The sequence below is a fragment of the Copadichromis virginalis genome, linkage group LG23 (genome assembly GCF_057382275.1).
Source record: "Copadichromis virginalis isolate Kocher_CV1m ecotype Utaka linkage group LG23, C_Virginalis_male_GT1.1, whole genome shotgun sequence".
NCBI classification, from domain to species: Eukaryota; Metazoa; Chordata; class Actinopteri; order Cichliformes; family Cichlidae; genus Copadichromis; species Copadichromis virginalis.
In genome coordinates, this window is record NC_140639.1 from 2,747,745 (window position 1) to 2,759,875 (window position 12,131).

General features: G+C 42.1%; 1 protein-coding gene across 1 annotated transcript in view; it reads right to left on the reverse strand.

Moving 5' to 3' along the window:
* Positions 1–12,131, reverse strand: part of glis1b (GLIS family zinc finger 1b) — a 76,937-nt gene that overhangs the window by 30,201 nt on the left and 34,605 nt on the right. The gene's annotated exons all lie outside the window — the stretch shown is intronic.

Consider the following 12,131-nt stretch of genomic DNA (forward strand, 5'->3'; position numbering starts at 1 on the left):
ATGAAGTGAGCTGACAGGGAAAAGGATATTTACTGCGCTATCATGGAGCGTTAGTGGAAAAACCAAACGTAATTCCAGCTAAATTGCACTGGCATATTTAATTTTCCTTCTGGGCAAAGGATCAGGGTGTTAAGAAATAATTTTCACGTGGACATATTTTATACTCGACTGAATGAAAACAAGCCAAATCTGCAGTTCATTTTAAAGCAGTATTATTGATTGCATACATATCAAACAGCTCGTGCCTCAGTGACACGAGAGTAAAAATAGATCGGCAGCCTCGTTGCAAAAAGGAAAAATCGGTGGTTGCATTGAGTTTTTTTTTCTTTGCGTGCTCAACCTCTGGGCCATGACTTTTGATTGCAAGGTAATTTCACAGGTCGCCTGGTAGGAGGCAACAGGCCCTCAAACAACCTCAGTCCAACTCAGATTGTGGCAAAAGTTTGCCGTCTCCTTTATAAAAGCAGACCGACTGCCAAGACACTGATCAGGTTGAGTCAACCTGTGCGGTGAGCGCAACTTAGCTGCAAAGCATCTTTTTGCAATAGGAGATTGCCAGCTGTATTCCAGTTACATTGCTAAATAACAGCAATGTCATTTTGCAGATAATCGCCATCCTGCAGTCGCTATTTGAGGAGAAATTTCTGAATATCTGTGTGGTTCTGGTTGGACTCTGAATATAAGCAGTTAATGTGAATTTCTGAGTGTGAAGACGGCAACAGATTTGTGATTTTTGCTGAATTATCACAGCTATTTGCATTATTATCACGCACAGATTGCATGTAATTGTCAATTTGACCTCATTCAATTGGAAACTCATTGCAGACTGACTCCATCTTATTGCTGTTTCATCACTGTCTTACTGCACCAAAGCTGCTTTGAAGAAAACACTGCGATCGGTTGCCGACCTGGTCGCTGTTTTCAAAGCCAATAAGACCAACAGTTTACTGCACTCAGTCGCAGAACTGTTGGTCCTACGACTGTCCTCTTTAGCAATGTAGTGAGAAACACTATTGTCTCAAAACTATTTCTTTTCAAATCTGTTCCACATCTGACTTAATTTAATTGTTAAAGAATTGATTTGGACAGTGTCCTTGCATCAGTGTTCCCTAACGATTCAATGACCGCTGTGTTTGAGAAGGATTCTGGGTGTTTATTTTGGGGATGAGACATGATCCTATTATGCCTCCGTTCAGCTGCTGAAAGAGCCATCCCACTTTGTATCATGACAGCAGGGTTACAGTCGCAGCAATCCTAAGCATTTATAATGGCTAATTAGAGAGCAACACAAAGCTTGCAGGGCCACGGCCATTAGTAACCATCAAGACATTAATTATAAACCCATTCACGAAATCCGAACCCGCCATGAAAAAGACAGACTGGGGGTTACGCAATGAAAATCCTAAACATGATCTGTGTTCCGAGCCGGCGCCTGGACTGATGTTACTGGCAGTCAATGCAGGATCCTGTTTGACAGGCCCATGAGCTACGGCATCCTCTAACACTCGGGCTTCAATCTATTCAGCACCTTTCACTCACACTTGCCTCCATTCGCACTCTCGCTTTCTCTTGCTGTCTCTCTTTTACCCTCTTCAGCCAATAAGCTCCTCTTGCACTGCAATGGAGTGTTTTATACCTTAGCGCAGTGGTTCCCAAACTTTTCTTGCTGGGCCCCCCTTTGTTTTACAAGAAAAATGTTGCCCTCCCCGCGCGTGCACGCACAAACACATCCTCCAACCACACACGCCCATATTTTGCCCCATTGCGGTTTATTTCACACCTCAAACATTTAGTAAACAATTAAGCAAATACAAGTAATGTGCAACAAATTACAGGTAGTAGTAAATTAAACTACTAACTCTTTTACGCTCCGTCCACACCTACATGGGTATTTTTGAAAACGCAGCTGTGTCGTCCACGTAAACGGCGTTTCGAATCAGCGAAAACTGAGATTTTTTAAAACTCAGTTTTTGCGTTTACGTGTGGACGAGGAATACAGTGTTCATCACGCAACGTCAAAGGTATGCGCCTTCATTCACGTCAGCTGTGCGCCACGTTATTGTTTACATGAGATGAATTGCAGAATGGCAGATAAACAGTATTTTGTCTCTATCTGCAGGAGTAGTTACTCATTAAAACAAGTGTTTGTGAACTAAAAATCAAGAATGTGGGATCCTGTTTGTCAGTGATTTGAACAGCCCAGCGCTGCTCCCGACGAAGGGAAAACAAATCTGCAGGGAGACCTACCTCGGCACTTGTGCAGGTGAAGCTAAAGGGAAGATTTGCTTCATCATATGTTCTAGTCTTTGGCTCAGGCTACGTCCACACGTACCCGGGTATTTTTGAAAACGCAGATTTTTCTATGCGTTTGCACCTTTCATCCACACGTAAACGGCGTTTTCGGTGACTGAAAACTGAGATTTTTAAAAACTCCTGCCAGGGTGGATATTTTCAAAAACTCCGTTTTTGAGTTTACACGTGGACGAGGTAAACGGAGAAAACGCAGCGTCAAAGGTGTGCGCATTTTTTGACGTCACACTGTGCGCCACGTTATTGTTTCGGTGAAATGAATTTCTACAATGGCGGACGTAGACAAAATACTTACTGTTAATTTTACTCTCTGCAGTGTTCAAATGCTTACACACACACAGTTACTGTCCCTCCACACATACGACTCAGTTCTGCTTCTATGCGCCATCTTTGTTTACGCTTTCCCACCCAGGCTGACTTCTGATTGGCCAACATTTCTACACGGATAGGAATATAGCGCCACCTGCTGCTTTGGCATGTTCCTAGCAGCGTTTTCCTTCGTTTTTGGCTTTTATGTGTGGACGGGATTTTTTTTTAAAAACGAAAACGGAAAATCTTCGTTTTCAAAAATACCCGTGTACGCGTGGACGTAGCCTTAGAATGAAGTTGGTTTGGAAACATATGCAGCGATGCTTCATCTCCTGCTTTGTGTTTCTGTGGGCGCAGCGCTAGCAGTGTCCAAGCGTTTCGTCCCCCCCCCCCCCCCCAGGGGGCGGGCCCCACACTTTGGGAAGGTCTGCCTTAGTGTCTCCATTTTTTACTGTTGGTATTGGGGGATGATAGACGCCAATTCACCAAGAGCCAGTGGTGACAAAAATAATTACATTTAATTGATGAGATTTATGACTCTTATTAATTATTTGACACATGCTATAAAACGAGTCCAATGTGACGATTAGTCTGTTTTTACTGGCTCCAACCAGCCATCCATTATTTTCTCCTTCTTCTGTGACTTTTCCTTTTTAAGCGTAACTCGAATTCTTTTATACTTTAACCTGCCTTGTGTTGATCTGCTTCCTCTTTACATGCATAGCCCTTAATCTCGCAGACTGAAAACCTTCCAAGAAAATGTGCCACCCTGCTTGCTCAAAATGTTGCACGTCTTGGGACTGGATTTCATTTCAGTGCTTTAAGGCTGCTGGTAATGGAGAAATTGGCATCTTTGCACATTGCCACAGGTCTGGAAAGATGCCCCTGCTCTGACCACAGTTCCTGACATTAACCATTTATGCCCCAGAAAGAAAAAAACACGCCCACTAGTTAACCACAGCATCTACCCAGTAAACCAAAGTACATTGCCAGTAGCTGTTTTTTAACAGTATAAAAGTGCTTAAGTGTTTATTTTGTTAAAATTTGGATTCTTGCTGCGGTCAGAGAATAGTTCATACTACAAGCGGCCAAGTTTTATTTTCATTGTGATGCAGACACGCACACTCTTCTCTTCTGCATTCCCTTTTTTGTTGTTTCAGCCGATAAGATGAATGTTAGTTTTCCATCTTGCGCAGTGATTTAAACGTGTGTGTGACGACCTAACATAACGAACAGGAGGAATCAAGCGTTTCTGTACCGCACAGGCTTGTTAGGTAAAAAAAAAAAAAAGAAGTGAAGGCCCTTCTCCCTCTCTGGCAAACTATTCCACACAACCCAAGAGTTGACACAGCTGTCTAAAGAATCACGCCTACTGTGGCACACACTGGCAACTCTATAACTCTGACGTGACAACAAATAAACATTGCTGAAGGCCAGAGAGTTGCCAATCAAAATACTTCCATGCCAGAAGTGCTATAGTACTGAACAAAAAACATGCCAGCAAAATTAAACAATAGGTCAACATGGCACCGTGATCGACACCAGCCCAAGGACTCGAGGAGGCTGAAGGGGAAGAGAGTGCATTTATGCAACCCTCTGGAGGGGGACCAGACCACAAAGCCTTCTGGGTAAAAAAGCTGCCGCCTAAGAAATGTGGTGCAACTGCGATGCCGTGGTGCCCCTAGATTTGTTCACTCCTCGCCGTGCCAAGTGTGTTCTTTTCTGCTCTCCGTGGGCTTCAAGGTCCAGTTTCCAGTTATGTGGATGAGGCTGGTTGCAATATATCAGGCCGCGCTACACATTCGATGTGTCGAGTCCAATCATGTCTCGGGCATTCTCCGCAAGCACATCGCCATTCATTCACATTTCAATAAATCACTCGACCACATTTCAGTATATAGTTCTCAATTCGTATTTTCAATAATGCAGTCGACACTTACACGTCTGTTCAATCAGAAGATGCATTTACTGCTCTGGAAAACCGCTCCAGTCGTTCCTGTGCAATTACCGTGCACTCAGCGATCCATCAATAGTACAACAAACAAAAACAACAATATTCTTCTACTCACTGGTATTCTGTGGTAGATGTTTTCATATTTATAGAATATTTCCTTCAAACTTCTCATCACTCTTATGTTTATCTTAGGTGTAATACGAGCACTTACTGAACTGGCCCGTTACAACATCTTCCCAATATACAACATTTATTTCCTAACTGCACTTCAGTTCATGCATGACCTAATCTACATTTCTTGGCCTTATTTTGTTAAAAAAGAAAAGAAATTGAACGGGTGACTGATGCTTTGTTTGTTTTGCCTCTCGTATGAATCCAGAGCAAAAGGGATAGGATTTAACTTAAAGGCTTCTCAGTACTACTGTCATTCTGCCCAAATAACAAAAGCAATCTGGTTCGAAATAAACCTTTTTACGTTGATGTTAAACTAAATCCAAAGCTGAACAGATTGAACATGAAACAGATGCTTTTAAAAGCGAACAGCAACAAAGATCATTAAGGACATAAAAGTCTATGGGAGAGAGGTAAATCCCTGCTTAAATATCAGTCTCTGTGGTGCCAGTTCTGCTGGGTCACACAATCATAAAATAGGGTAATAGGAAACTGAAACATATTGTGTATCCTGACCTTTTATGTCCTATTGAGTAATGCGTTGCTCCACTGCTTTCAATCAATGCTTTGCACCATTTCCCACCATAGTTTAATGCTCTACCTCGACTCTTTCATTGGAATCTCTCTTCAATCTTTGGAGGGCAACGTAAACACATATACACGGTCTCACTTTGGAAAGCTTGATCGACCTGTATCAAAAGCTCGAGTTCTGTGCAGCAGCCTTGCTAATGCTTCAAAAATGCTCTTAACGTCTGCATTCAGTGCATACCAAATCACTTGTCATGCATAATGCCTTGTGATGAATTCTGGGCAAAAATGTCATTTTTGGGGTGACATCAGTGGAGCTGGATTGCCTGTCTGGCTCCGTTTCTTTCAGCCTTCACTTTTTCTCACAAACATTCAAATTAAACCCGGCACACTAACCACAGAACACCACGGTGCATAATTTAAACTTGACACCCTAAACGTAAACATGTCTTTCGCTGCATAATTTACTCGTACTTCTCCTGGTGTTTATTTTGTACGGTAGCAACTCAGTTTCACATATACGCTGGCTGCAGGTCTTCGCAGGTCTGGTGCCGTGTACGTGCCCGGGTGGGCGAATGGATACTGCCGCCTTGGGGTTGTACTGTGGCCCTGACACTAAAGTAGTCCCGGTGTGTATAAATGTCCTTCTTATTTGCTTTTTTGGTTGGAGATGCGAGGATGGCTCGGGGTAGATGTTGCTCTGGAATAAATACTCTGCAGTGACTTCTGCAGCACAGACGAGTCAGCAAAAAATAATTTAAAAAAAAGCAAACACTAAGAGATTGACTTCTGTTCCACAGACACAGAGCACACATACTACAAACCAGCCAGTTTGGTGGGTGTTTACAGAGCGGCTGCTGTGGCACAAATGTGTCTGGCACAAAACAAGGCCGGCGTGTGAATACGAGAAGTTGGAGAGGATGGCAGCCTCAGAAGAGAAAGAACCTGTTATGCCTTAGCTTTATAAAATACCACAAACTGTGGCTATAATTATCTTTGACTGTTGCAGAGAAACGGTTATGCACACATAATGCACATGATCCGTGACTGTACACAGCGCGAAAGCACTGCTACTGAGCGCTAACAACCAGGGTCGTTTTTAGGAGTCTAGAAGGGATTTCACAGATCTTCACCATCAAGCCATCCTCTGTCTGCTCCATGTATCCCCGAAACAGCCGTCCGAACACTGTGGAGACCTCAGACACACAATCCGGCTTCGTATTGCTCATTTATTAGTAAACTGATCTGCCTCAGTAGGGAGGTTAAACCAATTATGGTTGTGGATGGAACACAATTATGACACAATGTCTGTGCAATGTATGACCAGCCGCTCCTGATGGTGTGGTAAAAAGTTTGAGGAAATGGGGAAACTCAAAATACGGCATTCCAGAGAAATGCGATTAAAGTGTGATCACATGAAGCAAATCCTGCATGCTTTGATCAGGGTAAGAGGTTGAAGGCTGTAGGTGACCTGGATACAGATTTCAAGAAATGCTCGATTGCTGATATTGTGATACATTGTTGGTTATTTCTAAAAGCAAGAATCAAGCATGAACCGTTCAGGGAGTTTTGCCACTGTGGACGGTTGTTGTTTAGCTATAGACAGATCAGACCTGCCCACGCACGCACTGGTTTACATCGCTCTGTCAAGTGTGTGTGTAACTAAATAACAAACTTTTCCTCCAAGCTAAAAGCTCACATAACATTCTGTCCTAACGCATTTTTCTCCAGTTGCAAAACCTCTACACAAAGCAGCTCCAATCCTGCAGTTTAGACACGTAAGCTGGTGACACTTTTTGCAATGAATGGGCCCAAATCAAGCAATTTTCCTCTGTACAAACAATCAGTGAGACAAGTTGTGGAGCTGGATACCAACCAAGCTGCATTTCTGGTGTGCCACCGGCAATTTTTACATCCGACATTTGATAAAGAGGAAGAAAAACGACTGTGAAAACTTGTTTCAGACCTGTGGTGCAATAGCTGAGAAACATAGCGATCCCACTTTGACATGCTAACGCGTGTAGAAACAACTGAAACAGAGTTAAATGATTTGAGATATTAAATGTTGAAATAAAATGAAAATGAGAAAATCTTCAACTTATTTGAATCAGATTCTGTTTCAGTGCATATTAAATATTCTAAAGCATGAAAATTGGCATTAAAATAAACAGATTATTTATGGCAATTTTAACCCACGAATGTGCCATTAGGCAGTGATTCTTTATTGTTTTTTATTATTTTTTATTAAATGATAAATAATCACGTAGACAAGAAAAGATTTTACCCCAAGTCACTGCTTATTATTAGAATAACTTTTTAGGAATTTGTGCCCCCAGCGTTTTCATTTTTCTTCACCGTGAAACGTTTCATTTAAAATATAAAATATTTTTTCCTGTATGTTATGCAGCTCGGGGCTGGCAAACTTTCTAAAGTACATGTACCCAACGGCAGCATAAAATTACATTTAATATTTAAAAGCAAGTCTAGTGATTATATCAATATTTAATCAACTACAAATGTTGTCTTTAAATAAAGCACTAACCATACAGATTAAGGAGGGGAAATAGAGGTATATTTTGCCATTGTGTAGATTGAGTGTGTGTTGAATACATCAAAGCAGTCTTATGTTCAGATCTGAACAATAAGGGAAAGGTGGGGTGATGCTGGGAGGGAGGCTCTTGAGTACTGGACTACATTACTGACAAAGATTGACTGGAAAACTTTTTCGGCCTGACAAGCTCTTGGCCGGGGCTCCTCAACAAGGAAAACAAGCAACATTCATCTATCCAGGGCTTTCATTTATATGCCAAAACATCAGTGGCAGAGCCCCTTCGCCAGCAATTTCATCATATGACTATCACATATGGACAGTGTTGGGTTACTAATAGCATGACGACTGGACTGCCAAGCAGCACTGCTGATATGACAGGAAGACAGAGGATGGCCACAGGATGGAATTATGGGTTTGTAGAGAGAAATTATGTAGCTACCTGATGAACTCATTTGCCTGGGGAATGAATGACAAAGCTAATGCTGAAAATTATTTAATGAGTAGCAGAGGGAGCTTCAGATGAAGTGCTAAAAGTTGATCTCTTCCAGGTCCTTATTAGGTCCTGATTAGGTTTTTGCGTTTGCGCCAACTTAACAGACTAGGAGCTTTCTTTCCTGAGCATGGAGTTACTCCTGACATGCTAAACCATTGCCTTTCTCTTCTGTTGACACTGATTACTTTAAATGAGCCATACACAGACGTATCTTCTCCCTCCATGTGGGACTGAATATGCGTGTGCAGCTTGCAGCGTTTGTTGGACTTACAGAAACACAACATGTTGTTTTGGTAATTCGGCTTCCTTGTGTGCCACAGAGTAATCACGCACAGACATTTTTATTTTGGGATTTTATTAAAGAAGCTTTGCAGGATTCACAGTTCAAAATAATCCGTATGCATCTTATGGTGGGCTTCGGTGCACCTCATAAACAACAGGTGGACATGGTTTCAGTGCTTAGAGCCATATTGGGGATGGAGGCACTAACATCATACAGGTGCAGGAGTAGAAAAAGACATTTCTGAAGCTGAGTGCTTAGAGCAGTCTGAGCTTTTGGCTTGTTCATATATTGATCTTACTTGAAAGTTTAATATGAATACCTGTGAATGGAGTCAGAAGCTGGGCTCAGAGATTGTGGCCTCTAAAGTGTCCGAGGCTCATACGGGCACATTAATATCTGCGTCACTCGCCACCCGCTGCTCACACAGCTCCAGTTTCAGGCAGCATTCAGAGGAAAAGTCGGGTCATGTGCTGAACCTCAGTTTTAATTAGCTAATGGCACTCCCTGTTTTATCTCATGCACCTGAGCTGATTGCTCACAAAAGACTCCATTTACTCCAGGAAACACACGGCATCTTGGCAGCAGGCTGCACTCTACATCTGAGCGTCTGCTGCAGAGGGACGCAGCCACTCTCTTCCAAAAAACAGTCTAGTAAATCTAAATATATATGTTAGCTGGTTTCACACCAGTGAAGAAAGAGGAAATTCCATGATCTATGCCTTTTTCCAGCAGGCCTCAACATCCAACTTTCCTTCAACAAGTCCTTTGACTGTGTGTCAGTCAGAGCGAGCGTGTGTGTTGGTGTTTGTCTCCGTATACACACATGTGCATACGTTTAGAAAGAGCGCTATTAAGCAGCTAATGCTGGCTGGCTTTTGTCATTGTGAAATGGAAGAGCGGCTCTTTGACTCGCCTTTAGCAACACGAAAACCTTTAAATGTATCATTTTATAGAGACGTTTGAAATAGTTAAAACGTCTCCTTATGTCACAAGATCCTACTCAATAATCATTTTACCTGAAATACATAAAACATATATATTTATATGAAGCTTTAATAATGTTTCCATATGAAAACAAAATTGCACTTGCCATGTGCTGCGCATAATTCACCGCATCAACAGTGTTTGTTCTAAAATTACAAAGTCCTTCTGAAAGACCATTACTATGACATTTAGCACAAACAGCTTGGAATAAGCAACATTTTATTTATGCTCGAAGTGCAGAATGAATCCTGCATCCCGCCGCAACATAAGCCCCTTTTAAAAACATTTAAAGCGCACCAATGTTTTAAAATTTTATGAGCACATTTTTCTCCAACATTTGATCTAAACTGCTTTGCCAAACCAACCAAATAAAGAGCACAACACTGTACTCTTGCCTGAAGTCACTGTGCCATGTAAACACGCCGCCCTTTGCACACAGAGCTTCAGCGGTTTAAGAAAGATGTTTTCTGAAGTTCATAGCTCCCAGTGCAGCCTTCAGACACTTCAAATCCACAAGGCCGGCCTCTGACAAAGAAGAACAATATCAAAGTTTAGGACCATGACAGGGCTGCTCTTGCTGGATATATTTTTAATATTTATGCAGACGCAGGAAAAAATGCAATAAACTAAAACAACAAGTGAATTAGGCATGAAACACAACAGGATATTGCAGAGAGATTATGTTGTTTCCTTTTCGCCCGTGTGTCCCTCGGCATTTGCTTGCCCTGTGCAACAACTCAGGGCTGGCTTTAATTGGAGAGAATAGGAACAAAAAATATTTTCTAAAAAGGTAGCGCAACATTTTAAGAGCCTCAAATTCAGTCGTCGACTTATTTCTCAAATGGGACATTTGGTAAGATATTAGCCAGGTGACAGACCCACGCAGGGGACGAGGTACGACTGTGTGTTGTGATAATGACTTTTTGCCGTCAAGATGCAGCATGAAGCGACTCCTGTGCAGCTGCATGAAGAAAGTAGAAAGAGTGTATATATGGAGCAGGAGGGGGGGGGGAGATGTGTTATGTTTGGATGTCGGGCAGGCCTCGCTTCATGAGCGCCTGCTGGAATCTGCCGCTAGAAAGATAATAAAAGGATTAGCCCTGTTGTTTCTAGAGCATTTGGTCCTAAAACAGAAGGTCTCATCTGTTTCCTCTATATGAATTGCTCGAATTCTTAAATGCCTTTGTCTATTGCATGAGCACAAGGAGCACAAGAGGCATCAGTGCTAGTGGAAAAAAGCGCACGTACCCAGACACCAGAAAAAGAAAGAAAGAAAAACTAAGAAGGTACTTGAGACGGTTTTCAGACGCACACAGAGACACAAGGTTTCCAATGAGGGCAGAGCATTTACTTAAACGTGTATAGACTACAAAAACACAAACAGAGTTACAAATACACACACACACACACACAGAGTGTGTTTATTTTCCCAGGGCCTCAGAGTTTATCTGCTGAAGTCCCGGATCAACATACATTAAATCCCAGATGATTAGATGTGTTGATGCAAGCTTTAAATCATTTCTTATTTATGTTGGTTTTTTCTGGGGGGAAACCACGAGTGTTACAATTCATTGTACTGCACATGGAATCAATACTTCCTATTGTGAGAGTGATTCAATGTACTGCCATTGCCGTGACTTTGTTTTTTCATGCATTGAGCATAAACAGGAGGTTAAGGTGAGTTTCACAGTGACTCACATCCGCAGACAAAGTCCAGCGTCGTGTCCACACTGAGACGAATTGTTCTCTCACATGTGGTAAACATCTCCAAAAACACACCTCGGCGCAACATTTATGCACACCTATACGAAACGCATAAATCTGCTGTGTGTCACCAGACGTGCTGTGCCTGCTGTGCAAACACACATTGCTTTAATGAGCAACAACAACAACAACAACAACAAAAAAGGGACAAATGAAAGCCTGTAATACAACGCAACGCTGAAGCTGAATTAACAGTTTAGGCACGAACAGCAAATTACTTCCAAATTTTTACTGAGCCAAGGAAGCAGAGACACTAATACCCCAGAGTGACGCAAAGCAGGGAGAACAGCAGCAACAGTTGAGTTTGTGTCTTTTTGCCTTCGGTCAGCAGATGTGTAACAGCAAGCAGGAGAATTAGTAGATTCAGCATGAATGTCTTAATTAGCGCACAAGGACGGTAAAACCAGCCTCTCCCTTTAGTTCATTTCACAAGCCACTGGTTTTTTAGGAAAACAAACAAGATCTGGAGAACAAGGCGCTACAGAAATATAATACATTTTTTCAATTATCATTTGGATTTGGATGAATTCTTCAACCTGAAGAAGACCGCTGACAGAGAGAGATTTGGGTGAAGCCTCCGTGTCTCACTTCTCCAGACTACATTTCTCCTCATGTTTGCCTTGGATATGAATCCAACTCACTTAATACTTGTGGGACAGCTAAACTTTTAAAGCTCCCATTTAATGTGGGCATTGTTTGGTTATGTTAACCACATGCGTTGGCTTTTCACGACTGAATCCCTTCTCAAAAAACGAAGTGCCCGTGAAAATAAACACGGCTTCTT